Source organism: Protopterus annectens, chromosome 4.part0 (assembly GCF_019279795.1).
Source record: "Protopterus annectens isolate FY-2018-M chromosome 4.part0, PAN1.0, whole genome shotgun sequence".
Classification (NCBI taxonomy): Eukaryota; Metazoa; Chordata; order Ceratodontiformes; family Protopteridae; genus Protopterus; species Protopterus annectens.
In genome coordinates, this window is record NC_056733.1 from 1,680,382,304 (window position 1) to 1,680,396,318 (window position 14,015).

A 14,015-nucleotide genomic window follows, 5' to 3' on the forward strand; every position below is an offset into this window, starting at 1 on the left:
CCATAACACAAATCCTGTTCTGTGGATCTTTACCAGCCATTGTTGTGGAATTGCATTACATGACTGTGAAAAGAGAACCAGCCATACTAGCAGGAAATAATGTTACAGCAGCACTTTGCAACCCCCACACAGTATCATAGTAGGACAAACACTAGCATATCTGATTAAGGCAGAGGCCATACTTCGCAACTGTGACTAAATTTCAGACATGTCCCTGATTTTGAGGCAGGTTTTAGCTGTGTCACTCTGAATCCCTCTGAAAGCTACTGATGTTAGGCAGAAAGGTGGTGAATTACACTGAATGAATAATGATAATAAGTACGAGTTGGACACGTTGGGCAGAAAGGTGGTGAATTACACTTAATGAATAATGATAATAAGTAAGAGTTGGACATGTTGGGCAGAAAGGTGGTGAATTACACTTAATGAATAACGATAATAAGTAAGAGTTGGACACTGCTTGTACTTCAGGAAATGTGTATTAATCCATATGCACTGATTCTCTCAAAGTCCCAACTTAATGTCTCTAATACTGTAAAGGTGTACCTCACTTCTACCTACTTTTCCCTGAGTCTGTTCAAATATGTACCTGAGTATTTGAGAGGCCTGGCAGAGGCAGAAACACACAGGCATATCAGCTATTCTGCTGTTACACACTGTGCAAATAGCTTTGGAAGGAGTTCCAAAAGCATACCCTTATGTAGGAGTACAACAGTGAAATACCAAGGGATGTCGCCATGTACTGGTAGCAACCAACTGTGACAATGCCATTGTTCCACTGCTGAAATGACCAGTGTGGTGCACAGATAAAGAATAACAGGCTAACCTCTGGCTACCATCTGGATAGGTCCACAGTTGGGAGCTACGCAGACAGGCTACTTGCCTTGGTAAACGAACAAGTACACAGCAACCCTTTAAGTCCTGCAAGATAAGGTTCACACATTAATACATAATGCTCTCTGTCCTTCTGCACCCCTACCCAAATGTACAATAAACCTGTGTGTTCAGGGTCTACCAAGGATGTAGGTAGGCATACTCAGTACTGAAATTTGTCCAGTTTTCTTGAGCAGCCTGTGCTAATGTCAACACTAAAAAAGCAGAAAGTGTTCAAAAGTGTGTAAATTAATATTCACAGTATAGCAGTTCACAAACAGTTCATGTGCCAAATGAATATATCTCAATAACTACTTTTGTATGGCAGTTAATTGTATAAGTAGAAAATAAAACTACATACACCCATGTATCTTGTGTTAGTATTTGTAGGGGTGATTACAAATCTACACTGACAACTGTGTAGTGGAAGTGGCAACATTCAGGTCTGAGTACAACATTTAAATCTCTGGCTACACCCCTAGCTTCACATATAAGAAGTATACCAACCTTCTGACTTAAACAACGGTGTCCACAGCAAACAGGAATGGGCCCCTCTTTGGAAAGCTGAAAGGGCTACGCCTACCTGACATAGCAATTTATAGCATTGGGTTGCTATGACAATGAGTACTGCAATTACCACACAGCAGGCTGCATGCAATTACCAAATGGTGGCCACCAATTGGTGCAGAGGCCATCACATGCACATGTGCAGATACCTATAAAAGCAGGCTGTACCTGCTGGCCATGCATGCAATCATCCCATTGCAGATGCTGAGAGAGAGAGAGAGAGAGAGAGACAGAGACAGAGAGAGAGACACACACACACACCCAACCACACCAGTGGAAAAAAAAAATAAAAAAAATAAAAATAAAAACAATAAAAATCTAAAATAAAGCCAAAGATACAGCAAAGTGAAAACTACAAACATATACAAAGGAAAGGTATGTAACAGATACGTATTTACTGGCATGTAGTAGATGTATTTGAAGACTACTTTACATACTTTGAAACATCAATATGTGGCAGCAGTACATATCTATGGACAGATGCCCTGGATAACTACTGCCATGGACAAATCAGTGTGTAGCTGTGTGCAGTGGGACATAACTGTGATATATGTAGCTCAGCATTAAATGTCAAACATCTGAACCATGTCATCTGTGTTCTGTACAGTAGTGTGGACAATGGCTGTTTGCTGGTATATGACATGTGGTGGTTAAACACTGTGGGTGTGATTTGTTAGGTTTGCAGTGTCACAGCCAGTGAGGCCTGCTAAAGCCACATTGGCTGAGAACACCTTCAATGCATTTCACACAAGACTGTGCAATATCATTACATAACTGTATACCTCCCATACTTTGCATAATTGATATTCCCACCATGAAAGGTAGACTGTATATGTGCCTATATGCATATCTATATGTACACCAATGGATGTTTATATGTATGTGTGTATGTATATATATATATATATATATATATATATATATATATATATATATATATATATATATATATATATATAGAGGCAGGGAGAGACAGAGTCACATTTACTGTGACAGATGCCTGGTGACAAAGCCATGGCCTCAAGCTCAATGTCTGAAATACATTTGCATCCCTTTTGCTAAAAACTCTGTACCCATGAACTACCACATAGGTGGTAGTCAACTTCACACTAAGAGACCATGGGACACAGGTGGACAGTAGTCTCACCCTTGATAATCACAGTGCCACACTAGTCATGTAATCTGTCTACATGGCACACCTCATCACAAAAGCTGTGTCATCCAGGGAAAAGGAGGTCAGTGTTCCCCTCTACTCATTACTCACAAAACTCATTATAGAGTACAATGCCCCTTCTGGTATGTACCTCACAAGACATCTACAGCAACTGGAAAGGCCACAGACATATCTCACAAAGAGTAATACTGTCCTCAAACAGGTGCCCTATGCATACCGTCTCACCAAACCACAGCTACATTGTGTTGCATACCGGCAACCCAGAGGTGACCCCTGCCTAATATACAAAGCTATGTCAAACCCAGAGCTGTTGGGCATGCTCCACGTAAACAGATCTAGGGACCTAAACCTTTTCACCCCAATAGACCGAACATGCTGGAGGGATAGATTCCTACCTCAGAGACATCCCATACTGTGGAACAAACTACCTAGCAATAGCAAACAAAGCTCCTCAGTAGCACCTGTCATGAATAGTCTTGATGATTGGATGTGAGATAGGAATTACACCCCAGAAATCACCTCTGTGGTTCTGCTTGACAGGGACATGTGGAACTAAATTACTTGGGTGTCAAAGGCCAGCATACCATCTGGCTAGGCTTCTATAGGCCCTAGGGCCAATAGCCTATAACCTACCTATGAACCAATACACATCCATATGTACTTGTTGCAATAATTTCTATGTGAGGTTGACTGAGTGTGATGGTGAATGTGTTGATGAATGTGTCACAGTTGTGTATATGTGGGATAGCTTAGTGGGAAATTGTTTCTGTCATGGTATTATGTGTCGTAGCTCTGATCCCAGAAAAAAGATGTGTATGCTATTGCTGGCCAGAAAAACCAGTATGGCATATGGTCCGATGTAGACCCTTTGTGTTAACTGGGGTGTGCCATTGGAGGATAAAGCAGTACATGTATGCTCATTGATTGGAACTGCTGGTGAATCAAACCCCTGTATGAACTGTAGTACTACCTGAAGCTGTAGGCCTAAACAGCACAGTATGGTGTATGTCCACATTGCTTGGAAACACTGTTCTGTGTGTTCACTGTAGTCCTCACAGATTACATACCTCAGGCATAAGGGTATGTAAGTACTGACACACAGTACTGTATGGTACACACGTAAAGCTCATCTGGGTTGCCATACCGCTGTGTCCTGTATGTATGTCTGATGTGTGTGTGGGTATGCTTGTAACATGCCCCGGTCATATGTGTGTTACAGGATATAAGTGGGTATCTAGCAACATGTATAGTCTAGTACAGCAGTATGCCTCCTATATTCACGAATGTGCACATATTGTAGGCAGGGGTTTTCCATCCGCAACTAGTGTGGTATACTAGTAATACTGTAACTGGACTTTACAATCATTGCAATGGATTTACATATTTCGTTATGCATTAGCTGGATATATACCTACTGTAGCTAGGTGGTGCATTGTGTCACATACAGTGTGCCATGTACTGTTGCATAGTCTTACATAGTGGTTTATCTTTGTTGCTGTGCAGAAAATATTTTAATATATAGAGCGTGTCAGGCAGTGTCAGGCAGTTGTGGGTTGAACACTGATATGTGGTATTGAAAGTGTGTATCCTCTGACAGACAATAGTTTGCTATTTATGGCAGTTCAGTGATATCTGTACTGTAGAATGTTAAGTGTGCCACATGACTTGTTCACACATATTGTTTTCTTGTCTTCCAGGGCCATGTCCCACCATCGCAATCCTGCATACAGCCGTACAGAGGATGAGATTCTAACAAACTGTCTCATCGAACACTACAACCTGCTATTTTCAAGAACCAGCCAGGACCAGCATGAGTGGACTGTGCTGTGGTAAGATGTTTTCTGTAGGATAAATGACATAGGCATGCATAAATGGACTTATGAGCAGGTACGACATCACTGCAGTGATTTACTTAGACATGTCCGGCAGCATGCGTCTGATGTCCGTAGTCAACAGCTTGCTACAGGTGGTGGGGTTGCCACCCATCCCCCCCTCACCAGAGTGGAGGAGCTGCTCCTGAGCCTGGGGGCTACCGGCCAACAACAACAGCACACATGCATCATCATGGAGGCCGGAGCCCCCCAGCAAGTTCACATGGAATGTGCAGGTAAGTTGGCATATCTGTAGACTACTGTTACCTCTATTGTTAGATCATGCATATGTGAGATGTGTACTGTGTAGTTAGAAGATGTGGAGCCTGGTGTTGTTCAATACTGATAATTTGGAACATGATGTGTAGGCCTGTGACCGTCAACCATTGTGCTATTGTAAGATTGTAAAGCCACAGTAGCAATGCCACAGTTGTTGCCACTGACAAACTGTTTCATATCCTTGTAGGTCCCTCTGGTGTGACAGCAAGGTAGCAGACCCATGCTGGTGAGTGTGTTCTACATTTAATATTGCTAATAAAATGTGCATGTCATAGGTGAGGTGTAGGCCATGTACACATGTAACACACCTACACATAATGCATGATGTGCATGTTTGCTGTGAGACTATGCACATCTCAGTAACGTGAGTGGCTGCCTCAAACACATGCAATACACAGAGTATCCCAAACAATTGTGGCTACACTATAGTGGATATTGGATAGGCAGTCGATACACATGCACACGACATACACAACTCCGTCATACAAAGTACATGTTAATATGCTACACATGGCATATTCAGACACACGCTGTAAGGTCACACTCCAGTATCCCAAATGTCATCCACACAGCAAACATAATATACCTGAGGGGTAGAGGCCTATCATGGGGCAGTGCGACACTCTCCAACACGCAACACATTCATGTTAGGCAATGCTCCCTATTGGGCACTTTACAAACCCATGTAACAAGTGGCTGTGAAATGGTGAATATAGCCATGGTACTGCAGTTCCGGTACAGCATGGTATGTGCCAGTCTGCCACACATTAGTAGCCTTGAGTGACCACATGATGCTGCATGATGATGGCTCATGTTATTACACCCCATCCAGTTACAGTGACCACAGTACCACACATAGCATTAACTGCTATGCACCTCAATGTTGTGTGTGTGTGTGTGTGTGTGTGTGTGTGCAAAAATATGCACCAATACACATTATGCATAGCAATCACCATTTGTACAAAGTGACACATATATGTCATGTAATGCTATTGAGTGTATAGGTCACATGATACACACTGTGTATGTGTGAAGTTTAACATTGCAGTTGTGTTGTAGCATGCCATGTCATGGCTGACACTGGCATGTCCACAATATGTCCTACACTCACCATAACCACTGCACAATGGCTATGTTGAGCAATGGTATTCCATCAGGTATACATGCACCACTCATCCTGTGTGTATATATGGCATGCATGTGCTAAACCTGTGTCCACAATCATCTGCTAAAGACACAGACGCACTAATCAGAAATGGATATCTATGTGATACACAGATACACATCCAGCCATGGTATGTACACCTGTGAGTGATGGTGCACAAGACATTGCAGAGCTTTTAAGACTTGCACAGCAATGTTGTGTCCATGTACACATTGTGTTCCAGGGTGAGGCCGATCACTGAAGAACACACATGTATTAAAGCCATGTATGCTGTTATGAGCAAGGGCTGTCTACACCCGTACTGCATGCTGTTGAGCAACACATGCCCTGCTTGCTGACACGTGTGATATAACTGTTTGCCTTGTGATACTGTACCCCACCATCACCCGCTATTGAGTATGTTCTGGATTGCTGGTGGTGAGTGTGTGTGTGTGTGTGTGTGTGTGTGTGTGTGTGTGTGTGTGTGTGTGTGTGTGTGTGTGTGTGTGTGTATGTGTATGTGTGTGTGTGTCTGTTTTAGTGAGGAGTGCATTTGTGGGCATGTGTGCATGTGTTCATGTGTGCATGTGTTCATGTGTGCATGTGTACATGTGTTCATTTGTGCATGTGTTCATGTGTGCATGTGTGCATGTGTTCATGTGTGCATGTGTGTGTGTGCATGTGTGTGTGCATGTGTGCATGTGTTCATGTGTGCATGTGTGCATGTGTTCATGTGTGCAAGTGTGCATGTGTTCATGTGTGCATGTGTGCATGTGTGCATGTGTTCATGTGTGCATGTGTTCATGTGTGCATGTGTGCATGTGTTCATGTGTGCATGTGTGCATGTGTTCATGTGTTCATGTGTGCATGTGTTCATGTGTGCATGTGTGCATGTGTTCATGTGTGCATGTGTGCGTGTGTGCATGTGTGTGTGTTCATGTGTGCATGTGTGCATGTGTTCATGTGTGCATGTGTTCATGTGTGCATGTGTGTGTGTGTGAATGTGTGCATGTGTTCATGTGTGCATGTGTGCATGTGGTCATGTGTGCATGTGTTCATGTGTGCAAGTGTGCATGTGTTCATGTGTGCATGTGTGCATGTGTTCATGTGTGCATGTGTTCATGTGTGCATGTGTGCATTTGTTCATGTGTTCATGTGTGCATGTGTGCATGTGTTCATGTGTTCATGTGTGCATGTGTTCATGTGTGCATGTGTGCATGTGTTCATGTGTTCATGTGTGCATGTGTGCATGTGTTCATGTGTTCATGTGTGCATGTTTGCATGTGTTTATGTGTTCATGTGTGCATGTGTTCATGTGTTCATGTGTGCATGTTTTCATGTGTGCCGACATCATGTACAGGTCGTAAAGTGTGTTTCCTGTCTTCCTCTCACAGGTGCTGACTATGGGCTGGTTCAATGCAGTGGGGAAACCCATTACTGAGACCACTCCTGTCTGGCATATAGCTCTCTTAGGTACAAGCAATCACAGTAGGGATATGTCCATCCATATCTGGTAATGCATACTGTGGCCTATAATGCATTCTCCAGATGACACACACATCCTCCACAAGGGTGCCATACAGACAGATAACTGTTGTCAAACCCATGCTGTAAAGCTATTATCCAAACTAAGCATAGTCATCCACCTTTATGGAACATAGTATCCCCACAGTACCACATAGGTAGTAGCCACCAACATGATGAACAGGTACCGATGTGTACATGCAACCAAGTGTTACGTCATCTCTCCTTTGATAATCACATTTCCTAAGGTATTTTGAAATACCTCGGTGGATCACATAAGCAATAAGGAGTTTGCATGCATATCCACAAAGGTTGTTGTACACCTATAATGAATAGCCATCATTGACAGACTTTGTTGCATTAGAACCGGTCTAACATATACCTCGGCCATAAACCCTCACACACACAATTCGATAGTAACCGTAATGAGTGTGTGTGACATGGATGACCTAGGCCAGGGAACACTGCAGTGGCTGGCCTTGTCACAAGCATACAGATGTGACCTAATGTCTGGGAAGCAGCAGCACAGTCTGGCAAAAATGACATTTGTGTCCTTGGAGACAGCAGAGTTCACACACATGCAATAATTGAGGTAACATGTATGTATATGTATTTGCCACACATATACCTCACATGTGCAATGCATACTGACATGTCATACAGTAGTAAAAGCAAAATCCACTCCACATTGACCAACAGTGCCACAAAGATAGAGCATACACACTCACCAAGTGCAGGATTCCAACCCTTATCCAGCTACTTCATGATACTAGAGCAGTACGCATTAACACGCCATGCTATACACATTATTGGGATGTCTTTCTTCCACAGATATATTTGTAAGATGGTGACATCATCAGACTTGACAAATATAAGTATACCACTTGTAAGGTGTTCTACTACTCTACAAAAAGGTTTCTGCTCTCCAAGGTTATTTGACACAAACACACAGGTGTTATGTGCAGGAATCAAACCCCTACTTAATTGGTTTATGATACTACAGGCGTACACATTTACACAATGCACTACACACATTGCTGCAAGTTCTCTTTTCCAGAGGTATGTTTGAAGGATGGTGACATCATCAGACCTGAGAAAAATTAGTATGCCACTTTTAAGGTGCATGAGTACTCTCCAAAAAGGTTGCTCTTCTCCAAGGAGATCGCACACAAACAGACACACACTTGTCAAGTGCAGGATTTAAACCCCTACCTAACTGGTTTATGATACTACAGGAGTATGCATTTACACAACGTACTATTCACATTACTGTGAGGTTTTTTTTTTTCCATAGGTATGTTTGAAGGATGGTGAAATCATCAGACCTGACAAAGATTAGTATACCACTGTTAAGGTGTATGAGTACTCTCCAAAAAGGTTGCTCCTCTCCAAGGTGATCACACACAAACAGACAGACACACACACTTGTCAAATGCAGGATTCAAACCCCTCCCTAATTTGCTTATGATACTACAGAAGTATGCATTACACAACGGGCTACACACATTACTGTGAGTTCTCTTTTCCACAGGTATGTTTGAAGGATGGTGACATCATCAGACCTGACAAAGATTAGTGTACCACTTTTGAGGTGTATGAGTACTCTCCAAAAAGATTACTCCTCTCCAAGGAGATCACACACAAACAAACACTTGTCAAGTGCAGGATTAAAACCCCTACTGAACTGGTTTATGATACTACAGGAATACACATTTACATGACGTGCTATACACATTACTGTGAGCTCTTTTTTCCACAGGTTTGTTTGAAGGATGGGGACATCATCAGACCTGACAAAGATTAGTATACCACTGTTAAGGTGTATGAGTACTCTCCAAAAAGGTTGCTGTTCTCCAAGGAGATCACACACAAACAGACAGACACTTGTCAAGTGCAGGATTCAAATCCCTGCCTAACTTGTCAAGCGCAGGATTGAAATCCCTGCCTAACTTATTTATGATACTACAGGAGTACACATTTACACAATGTGCTACACACATTACTGTGAGTTCTTTTTTCCACAGGTATGTTTGAAGGATGTTGACATCATCAGACCTGACAAAAATTAGTATATCACTGTTAAGGTGTATGAGTACTCTCCAAAAATGTTGCTTTTCTCCAAGGAGATCACACACAAGCAAACAGACACACACACTTGTCAAGTGCAGGATTCAAACCCTTACATAACTTGTTTATGATACTACAGGAGTATGCATTTACAAGATGCGCTATAGACTTTACTGTGAGTTCTCTTTCTACAGGTATGTTTGAAGGATGGTGACATCATCAGACCTGACAAAGATTAGTATACCACTTTTAAGGTGTATGAGTACTCTCCAAAAAGGTTTCTCTTCTCCAAGGAGATCACACAAAAACAGACACACACTTGTCAAGTGCAGGATTCAAACCCCTACCTAACTGGTTTGTGATATTATGGGTGTACGCACTTACACAATGCACTATACACATTACTGTGAGCTCTATTTTCCATAGGTATATTTGTAGGTTGGTGACATCATCAGACTAGACAAAGTGGGTTACATTAGGTGACATTGGGTGGGCTACATAGAAGGAGTGTCTAAACACTTTGGCCATGTGATCATCAAAGAAGAGTGTACTATCTAACTGTGTCCCCAGGGCCTTCATGACTTTCTCCATACATACTGGAGTACCACCTATGTGATAATTTGTTTGCACTTTGTTTTAGCCAAAGGGGATGACTATGCATTCTTTGCCATTCTTCTTGGGGCATTGTTGTGACACCAGGTATCTGTCTCTGTAAGTCCCTTCTGGAGGATGTGTGTGTCAGCCATAGAGTCGATTATGGACCACAGTTAGCAGTCATCTGTAAACCTGTTCAGCCATACTCCTCCCATGCTTGCCTGTACCTCTGAGTAGTGTCTACTAAACAGGTGAGGTCCCAGGGCCAGGACTTGTAGGATGCCATTTGTGACTGTCTTAGAGTTGGACATGGCACCCGCAACTCTGAACATGTGTGTTTGATCAGTGAGCCACTTGGCCACACATCATGTGACATAGCTGTTGATGCTCAGGCTGGTAAGCATGTCCATGATGACAGAGTGGGGAATGGTGTAAAAAGTCCTTAGTGAGGTCCAGTTGGGCTGTGTGGACAACTTTCACCTCCATCTATGTCCTTGGTAACTGTTTGTAGTAAGTCAACTATGTTTAGGAGGCAGGGTCTGCCTTTAACAAGGCGGGGTTGTGTAGAGTCCAGTGTCTGGAGGTCTCCAATGTCACTGTTTATGGGTTCCATGACAATTTGCTCAATAGCTTTGTAGACCAGGCTGAGTAGACTTATAGAGCAATGGTTTCCAAGTTCTGTTGTGACACCCCCTTTGTGGGGCTGGATGACTGTTGGTGTATGCCATTCTTTGGGGATATACCCTGTGGTACGATTGAGTCTGGCCAGTGAATGTAGGTGAAGGTGTGGTTCCTTTTGTGCCTAGTGTAAGATGCAGCCTGGGACACCATCCAGTCCTATTGATGCTGTGTTTTTGGCTTTGGAGAGGGCTGTCCTTACCTGCATGTCCATGACTTCTGGGGCTCTGCATCCTTCTGTGATGGACACAGGCCCTTTTGGGGGTGATGGGGGAAATTTGCACTGAACTTGTCATCCAGGATGTGGGCAATGAAAGTTGGTTCAGTGTATTCCTTGCCATTTGTCAGTAGCTGACAGCATATTTGGAAGTTGACACCTACATGTGTGGTATAGCTACCGCAGGCTTTGTGATTGCCATTCTTACAGTCCTTGGCAATTTGTCATTTGAAAGTGTCCTTGAATTATTTTATGAGCGATTATTGCTTCTTCCTAATAATGATCAGTGATGCCTTTCCTTTAGTGAAGTTGGCTCTATCAGGTGTTAGTTTCCTCCTTCTGTTGTCTAGCTTGTTTATAGGCAACGACCACCAGATTGTTTTCTTATTTTTGGAGAAGTGCATCTTGGTTTTATTTGTGATGTCTCGATCCATGCATCACTGTAGATGCTGATAGGATTCACTTGTAACTGATTCGGCAGATTGTATACCATTATCCTACAGCAAGAGGTCTTTTCAACTTAACACTTTTGTATTGGGACATGTGCAGTTTGCTTTTGAAAATGTCTTCACGGTGGTTTCTTTGACTGGGTGAGGGGGTGGGATGTGGATGTCCAGTGTGATTACTTTATGATCTGATATTACCAGCGAGGGCTTTATCTCTGTTGTGGAACACTGGTACCCCATGTTGGTGATGATCATGTCCAGTATGGTGTCACCTATAGTGCGCATGGTGTCCAGCTGTTCAAGGGTGTTAGAGCTTTTAAACTCTAGGAAACATTGGGCAAAGGATGTTGTACACAAGTAATTCTCACACTCACTGTTTGGGTAGTTGTAATCACCTCATATAATGGTGTTTGATAGGACCTCTATATTTTCCACTGTTCTCAGGAATACTGAGTGAGGTTCCTGTGACAAGGTAGGTGATCTGTAGCAGGCTACAATCTGATGTGCATCTTTGCCCAATGTTAGTTGCACTTGCATGGTCTCCAACGCCTCATGCTGTGCCACTAACCTGAAGGTGTGGGTATCCATATGGTAAATGGTTACACCCCTTCCTTCTGTATTTCACTCGTGGGTTTGGGTCCGAAGGTCAGGGGGATTGTGAGTGTTTTACATGGGGCATGTCCAACAGCTCTGCGTTTGACATAGCTTTGTATGTTAGGCAGTGAACACATCTGAGTAGGTGATATGCAAGGGAGTACAGATGGAGCATTTTGAGATGGTCTGTGTATGGCATGTATTTCTGGCCGCTAAGGCTCTTTCTGAGGTATTGCTGCAGGCTTTACAGTTGTTGTAGTTGTCTTGTGAGGTACATAGCAAAAGTGGCATTGTACTCTACTATAGTTCTAGTGAGTAATGAGTAGTGGGGAACAATGTCCTCTTCTACCCTGCATGAGACACATTTTGTGATGAGGTGTGCCACATAGCAGGGTTTCCTGACTACTGTGGGGATGTGATTATCACACTTGTGTCCAGTGTACACCTGTGACCCAAGGTCCCTTGTCACACTTTCAGTGTTAAGTATACTACCACCTATGTTGTACTTCTTGGCTACAGAGGTTTGAACAAAGGGGATGACAATGTACCCTTTGCCATTGAGCTAGAGCCCATGGGTTTGACAACAGCCATCTGTCTCAGTGAGGCCCTTTTGTAGGATGCCCACATCTTTAGTGTTTACAATTATGGCTCCTAGTTTGCAGTCCTCTGGTAACTTCTGTAGCCACAGACCTTCCATGTTAAAGTTTACTTCAGGGAAGTAGATACTAAACAGGACAAGGCACAGGACTGGACCTTGTGGTACTGCACTCATCACTGGTCCAAAGTCATACTTGGAGTCTGCTACTTTCACAGTGTGTGTTCTGTCAGTAAGCCTGTTGGCAACCCATCTTGTGACATAGCAATGTATACCTAGTTTAGTGGGTTTATCTATATTTACAGAGTGTGGGGTGGTGTTGTAAGCCGTGGCAGGATCAACATAGGCTGTGTAAACCACCTTACCCTTGATGACGGTTCTGTTGACTGCTTCAATGACATCTATCAGCTTTAGGTGACATGGTTTGCATTTTACAAACCCAACATGGTTGTGGTCCAGGGTTTGGGGATTACAAATGTAATTGTTTATATGTTGTATGATGATACATTCCATGGCCTTGGAGAGCGGGCTCATCAGGCTAATGGGACGCTATTTCCTGGGGTCCGTGGTGTCTCCACCCTTGTGTAGTGGGATAACCATCACTGTGCACCATTCAATGGGCACAAAGCATGAGGTGAGGCTATGACTGTACATGGTACTTCAGTGTGGTGCCTGTTCATTCTGTGGTTTGTGTGGAACACAGCCTGTGAAGTTATCTGGTCCCATGGCTGCTGTGATACTGGCTTTGGAGACTGTTTTTTTACCTGTGCAGCCATGATGACAGCAACTTTGCAGTCTTCCATTATAGAGGTGTGCTCTTTCATGGGTGAGAGGAGGCTACAGTTAACAGTGATCTTATCTGCCAGGATGTTGGCAATATCAGTTGGGTCTGTATATTTAGTGCCACTGAGCTGTAACTCAGTACAGATCTGAGTGTAGCCATGACATGGACCTGTCTGTTGGGCAGAGCTCTCCTGATTAGACAGTATGCAACAGAATACAGATTGGGTTACATTCAGTCTTGTTGCATGGGGCAACTGTTTGAGGCCAGTAATCTTCTTGTTAGGGTACTTCAGTGTTTTTTCTGGCTGTTGAACGTGCCTAGTCTGATTCTTCGCAAGTGTGTTGTGGTACTCTCTGACGGGTCTGATGACTGCTGAGTACTGGGAACCTCCTTTGACCTACATGCACAGACCTTGGCAGTTTATGTGAACACATAGCATGATTTTCTGACAACTTTGTGAATGTGTTTCTGGAAGTAGAGATGTCTATCCACATTTGTCCGTAGATCCTTATTATCACCGCCATATTTGGCAGAAGTATGTGAGCTTGCCCAGTATGACCTTTCCGTATGTTGTTGCCTGACATTTGCTTCATTTTTTATGTGTGTGA